The 6,790-nt window shown below is 40.0% G+C and overlaps 2 long non-coding RNA genes across 4 annotated transcripts in view; one reads left to right on the top strand and one right to left on the bottom strand.

Annotated features, from left to right (window-relative positions):
* Nucleotides 1-753: 753 nt before the first annotated feature.
* LOC309870068 lies at nucleotides 754-1,671 on the bottom strand. The gene is made up of 2 exons (XR_014314466.1): nucleotides 1,035-1,671; nucleotides 754-928 (listed from the first exon to the last, which is right to left on the bottom strand). It is a non-coding gene; the product is annotated as an uncharacterized lncRNA (long non-coding RNA).
* Nucleotides 1,666-6,790, top strand: part of LOC309870065 — a 171,170-nt gene continuing 166,045 nt past the window's right edge. For all 3 annotated transcript variants that reach the window (XR_014314460.1, XR_014314461.1, XR_014314462.1), the window contains exons 1-2: nucleotides 1,666-1,969; nucleotides 2,420-2,528. This is a non-coding gene — a long non-coding RNA (uncharacterized lncRNA). The remainder of the gene's footprint in view (nucleotides 1,970-2,419; nucleotides 2,529-6,790) is intronic.

Here is a 6,790-nt window from a genome sequence, read left to right as displayed (position 1 = left end):
TATCAAACCACAGGAACTCAGAATGTTGTTTGGACTGAGGCGTGTCGCATGCAACTTCTATAAATCACAACCGAATTCTTTCTCGAGGGATTCTGGACAGAGCAATGCGGTAACTGTTAAAAATTTAAATATAGAGTTGCCAAGTGGAAACTAGCAGTTAGTTGAGGAGAAAAGAGGGGAAAAAAGAGTGTTTAGAGCTTTGAAGAGTACTTTGAAAGTCATCTGGAAATATTCACACAAGGGAAAATTTTCAGAGTATATATAGAGATGTCGCAAGTTTGCGAACAGGGTTTCTGTGCTAGGGATATTCAGGAGTTAGTCATAAATCATCCTTTTTTTCTTCTTTAACTTCTCTTTCCTCAAATTGGGTTATAAATATCCCGCGAAACGTGGGCTTCAAGGGGCATGGCTCAAATGTGTGCGCGAAGAGGCTCCATCTCGGGAGAATGAAGGACGATCAAGCAATGAACTAAACGCACGGGAATAATGAGTGCTGCTGTAGCTTTTTCCTAGTGCTCTTTTCCAATAACAAAACGTTAGCGACAGACAATTGTACTGTAGGCTAGCACATGGCAAACAAATAAGCACTGCGTAAAGCATGTATGTATTTAATAATGCCTGAAGATCAAAATGAGGAAGGCACATAAACACAATTCAGATGACCTTGTGGATGCTGCGCTTAGTAAATCATAAAGATCAGCGAGCCAAACCCTGGACAAAGAGCTTGAAACCAAAGGGAAGTTTCTCAACTCACAAGATTAAAATGTTTATTTCCCTATGAAAGAGGAGGTATAGATCATCAGAAAGTGTCCTCTTCCTGAAACAGAACGTTGCAAACGGGAGCTGGAAAGGACGACCGTATTGTTAACACACTCCGCGAACTGAGCTTCTACGCGATCTTGCTGTGTCTTGTAATTTCCCCAATATGCTTTTAGGGTGGAAAATAAAATCAAGAGGGTTAGATATTTTGAATGAAAAATCTGATTTTAATAATATGAATCAGGAAACAGTGAAAAAAGAACATAACGCATTACCTTTGTAATCCTCTGTAAAGACCATAGCTGGAGAGGCAAACGGCATCGGAGTCTCTGTGGCGCAATCGGTTAGCGCGTTCGGCTGTTAACCGAAAGGTTGGTGGTTCGAGCCCACCCAGGGACGGGTCCCTCTTTTACCCGTTTGTCGCCGGAACTTTTGCACAATTCTGGAGTTCAGACCTCCGGACTACGCGGAGGTCGCTCTCCAGGGGATGAGCGGAAAGAAACCGCGGCTCTCGCTTCGCCGCCCACCCTGCGGGTGGCTCTTCAGCTTCCGGGAGCGCTCGAGGCCCCTCCCCCAGGCGTCCCCGGCTCCCGACCGGCAGGTGGGCCTTTCCCGACCACCTCCTGACTCGGGGGTGGACGAGAGGGTCCAGCGCTTTAAAGCCCCCGCATCCTTTCACTTCCAGTTTCTCAGTTCCCAAACTCAGGCTGCTGAGTGCCCCAAGGGTTCCTCGTCCTCCTCACTCGTTCCTGAAGCCCAGGCCGCACAGGTCCCTTCCGCGCCTCCCCGGGCTCCCGCGGCCACCACATGGCCGGGTGCGGGCGCGGGGTGCCGAGAGCCCGCAGGGGCCGTGGGGCGGGAGGGGGGGGGAGGCTCAGCCGCGCGCGCGCGCGCCGCCGCGCTCGGGGCTCGAACCCGCCGCCGGCTCCCGCCGCAGCCCCGAAGGCCTCGCGGCAGGACGGCGGCCACCGCGGCTCGCGTTCCGCGTCGGGACCCCTGCCTGCATGTCTGTATTTCAAGAGCGCCGAGTTCAAGCTGTCCACTGATTTAAAACTCTTCACGTTTTTTCACACTCATGTTGAATCGTGCAGCGTTTGTCTCTTCCCCGTCGGCGTAAACATACACTCCCGTGGAGGGACTTAAACGCGGACGCTGTGGTATTGGTGGATGCAGAAACGTTTCGTTATAAAACCTTTGTGTGGACCCTATCGTAAGAGCATTTCTCTGTTCTATTTTGCTTCTTATACTGACGTGCTAGAATTCTCTAGAGAATGGAACGGACCTGCAGCCTTTCCCACCTATTCAGAAAGGAAGCAGATCCGTGTGTGTGTGTGTGTGTGTGTGTGTGTGTGTGTTTAAACAACTGCGTGGTTGTGTGAAACGTAAAAAAAAAATTATGACAGGTTAAAAGTGAAACTGCTAACGTAAATTTTGATTCTCTAAGCATATACCATTTATTCTACAAAATGCAAAACTCTCTCAAAATAGTTACCTCATCCTTCATTCCCTAAATAGAGGCTGCCTTTGAGAAGTAATCATAGCTTCTTCATATTATTGTCTTTGGGTCTAGATTGCAGAAATTTGAAAGACGGTTCTGGAGGAAAGTGATGTTTTATTCCTGCAAATGAGTAGTTCTGCTCTTCTTTATATTTTCCTCCAGGTGTGCAGGCTAATAGAGGTTAGCATTTCTCGATAGTCCTGGCTCTGCGATTAGTCCCTACGCCGAGTGCTTTCGCGGAGAATGTGTGCGAACCTCACAACCCTTCCAGGTAGGTCCTGTTGTTGCCTCGGTGCAGAGGAGCCGCCGGAAGCCGGGGGCCCTGGAGTAACTGGCCTGAATTTGCAGCGAGTTGCCAGCACCGTACAGCTTGGACGCAGGCAGTCAGGCTCCAGAGCCCAAGCCCCTCGCTGCTGTAGCACCTCCTCTAACCTAGAGCGACTTGATTAATTAGTTAATTTAAATCCAAAGGTGATATTTTAAATTAGTTTTTATGAAGTTTCATTCATGTTTTGCTCCAAATCTCATAAAAAAAAAAAAAAAAAACCCTCACCGAACATTCATAGACTACTAAAGGGCATTGTTAAATTACACATTCATTGTGCTGCTTAATTTTATTGAAATGAAAACTGTGTAGGACCATGAAATCTTAATGTGAAACGTATCTTTGGGAAACAATTTGATAGCATTTATGTGGAGGAGACAAGATTAGAAATAAAGACAGGCGGGAATAGCCCAGGCAAAATATGAAGGAGGGATAGAAAGAAGAATAGATTCAGGCAATGGGGGCTAATCTAGAGTCTAAGGGTTCTTAGATCCCAGGCTGATGTTTGGCACTTGGGATAACCATCAGGACCTTGATTTTAGGGTACCTTTGTGAGATAGTACCAAGTTTAGCACCGGACAGGTGCCTAGGTGGCAGTTTTAAATTTGATCCTAAATTTTTAAGTATGTTCTTTCTCTCCCTAGTTCGGGGATTAATAGGATTTAGAGGCCAGAAAATAAAAAGGGAGGATTAAATGAGAATGGAGGTGGGGCAAGGAGTGCAAAACTGCCCTCTAATGTAAGTAGCTGATTTAATTATGTGGGCAAGTGCTTAGCACATTTCCCTGTACTCACTGTTGCTTACAGATAAAACAGGTGGGAAGCATTTTAGAAAAATTGCTTAAAAATTTATGGGCAAATTGCTTTTGTAAAATTTTAATGTGTATTGGTTAAAGACATGGCAATAAATAGCATTTCTGGGGAGCAGTACCTTGTTCTCAGTTTCTTGCTTGGTTCTGTATACCAACCAAGCCCAGAAATGTGTCGAGATCACTTAGATCCTTTATGGAAGACTGAAGACGATTTAAAAGGCTATGTCAGGCATTTGAGTATGTAAATATGTTTCTAATCTTGTTAGTAAACTGTTGTATATTTAAACTTCGTTTATAAAATTGTAAGAAAGCTCACTAAAGTAATGCAATAAAAGGTGAAACAAGTACTGTGGTTTATAAACTATTAGAGGAGGTAATATTCGTAATTTAAAATATTTTTAACATTTAATATTAATATTGTAAATATTTAAAATAATTTAAAATATTTTTTACGTTGCAACATTTCTTAGGATAATAGCGGTTAGGAGGTTAGGAGGAAGCCACATGGCTACCGGGTCTCTATTTTCGTTTTAACACCTGTGTCTGATGTCATACGATACAAGGTTTGGGGGAAAAACTTTTAAACTGCTAAAGAAACACAAATGCCTTGTTTCTGCATACATAATACATCGTAACCAGTAATGCTAATGTGAATTTTAATTTCATTTCTCTGAATTTAGTGGCCATGAGGCCCAAGATGTTCAGTTTATAGCTACAACGGGCGGAGTGGGAATGCATTGGTGGTTGAATAAACTGTGATACAGTTAACGAGAAAATAGTTTAAGAAGTCGAAACCTTTTAAATAATTAAGAATGTTAATTTTATCACAGCTCAGCATTTCATTTGTGGTGCTTCAAGTTGAGCCCCTTTGGTAGTAGTATCAGTCATTCTGTTTTTACATATTAAAAATAAGTATTGAACTCATAAGAAGGCTGTGGGAATATATTTGTAAATAGTGGTAAATACCTTAGTTTTAAGTTGTTTTCATAGCTTAAATTTTAAGAAAAGTCATTAAAAATTCAACTGTTTAGACTCATATCTTTAAGAAAACTCTTAAAATATTTTATCTTAAAGGAGGCTCCACATCCAGCATAGGGCTTGAACTCACAACCCTGAGATCAAGATCTGCATGCTCTACTGACCGAGCCAGCCAGACAACCCCATTTTAAAGGAAACTCTTTGTAACTGACATCTTGACCAATAAATAATTATCAACATCCCAGAAAAACTCCCCCTCTTGTACTTCCCCCAGCCATCAAAATATAACTTTTAAATTGTAACCATAGGGATTATGAAGTTATAGTGTGAATTTTAAGTGGTCATAGATCAGGAGTCAAAAACAAATTTACTACCAAACCCTATCAGATGAGTATTTACACCTGAAGGTCAGGAGAAGTAATAAAAATTGGAAATCAGTTTTCCATGACTACTCATTTTTTATCTAATCCTCTACAATAAACTTGGTAAGAATAAATTTGTACTATTAAAGCAGAAAATCTAGGAAATTTACTATTTAGTTGAAGTCTTGAATTTTGTCTGTTAACAAACTGCTCTGACTCCCACCTGTTTAAAAACATGAAACATGGGACACCTGGCTGGCTCGTTTGGTGGAGCATGTGACTCTTGATTGTAGGATCGTAAATTTGAGCCCCAGGTTGGGGCTTACTTAAAAGTAAAATTACTTAAAAATAAAACCTTTAAAAACATGAAATAAAACAACCTCATGGAAATTACTATAGCATTTAAATTAATTAAAATTTTATTTCTGAAAATAAATTTTAAACTTTAAAATCAAGATGAGATTTGAGGTTAAAAGGTGTAGTAAGAGAAGATGACTCAGTAGTTTTCCAAATAATATATTCTAAAATCTTAAGAATTTTAATTCAGAATCCTCTGTTGGAGGAAAACAAATAGTCATCCTGTTATTTCTTGTTTTTTTTTTTTGTTTTGTTTTATTTTGTTTTTTAAAAGATTTTATTTATTTAATTGACAGAGAGAAGCGAGAGAGGGAACACAAGCAGGGGGAGTGGGAGAGGGAGAAGCAGGCTGCCCACTGAGTGGGGTTCCTGATGATGCAGGGCTCCATCTCAGGACCCTGGGATCATGACCTGAGCCAAAGGCAGACACTTAATGACTGAATCACTCAGGCACCCCCATCCTGTTATTTTGAAAGTGTAACTAACTATAAAAGAAAATCTAATCTGTATGAAAAAAAGTTTGAAGTTGTGGAAAGTCTAATTTTTGATACCACTAAGGAAAAGCATCCTAGGAAAGGTTAACATAAAAGAACCCAGAGCAAAGTTTTACTTTCTTTCTTTAAAGGAAATTCTTCATTGTTATCAAAGGAGTGTATGTCTAAGGTTATAATAACAAATAACTGTAAATTTTAACTACAGTGATATTTATACATTATTTTTAATAGAAGTCATAAATAAGATAAAATATGCAACACTAATGAAATATATAGGATGAATAAATTATGGTATGTTATTTAGACATTAAGATACGATGTAGCCATTTACATAATATTTTTCAGGAAATATGCCTTTGGGGGCGCCTGGGTTGCTCAGTCTGTTGGGCATCTGCCTTTGGCTCAGGTCATGATCCTAAGGTCCTAGGATCTAGCAGCAACCAGCTCCCCGCTCAGAGAGAACTCTGCCTTCTCCCTGTCCCTCTGGCTGCCACTCTCCCTGCTTATACTCTCTCTCAAATAAATAAATAAAATCTAAAAAAAAATTCATACTACATATACAATCAAATTCTATATTCTATTCTATATTTTTTAAATAAATAAAATAAAATTCACACTATATATACAAACAAATTCTATATTCTATTCTATTTTTTCTAAAAAAAATTCTAATTCATACTATATATACAAAACAATTCATACCATATATACAAAAGAAATATGCCTTTGGACAATACATATAAGAAACTAGATACAAAACTATCCAAAAACATGATCTCAGTTTTGATAATGAGACTGAATAATTACTTACATAGGTGATCTATAAATATTTCTGGATAGTGAATGAAATATACCAAAACAAGATTCTCAGGAGCCTGCTTAAGATTCTTTTTCCCTCAGGGCATCTGGGTGGCACAGTGGGTTAAGCAAGTGCTTTCATTCAGGTCTTGATCCCAGGGTCCTGGGATCAAGCCCCACGTTGAGTGCCAAGTTGGTCTCCCTGCTTGGCTTGGGAGTTTGGTTCTCACTCTCCCCCTACTCATGCTCTCTCTCTCTCTCTCTCTTTCTTTCAAAAGGATAAATAAAATCTTAAAAAAAAAAAAAAGATTCTCTCTCCCTCCCCCCTCTCTAAAAAAAAAAATTAAAAAAAAAGATAATACCTGAATTCATACTATATATATGCAAGTTTGAATTCTATTTTTCTTT

This window comes from Mustela nivalis (genome assembly GCF_964662115.1).
Source record: "Mustela nivalis genome assembly, chromosome: 7".
Classification (NCBI taxonomy): Eukaryota; Metazoa; Chordata; class Mammalia; order Carnivora; family Mustelidae; genus Mustela; species Mustela nivalis.
This window is presented reverse-complemented; position numbering and strand designations above follow the sequence as displayed.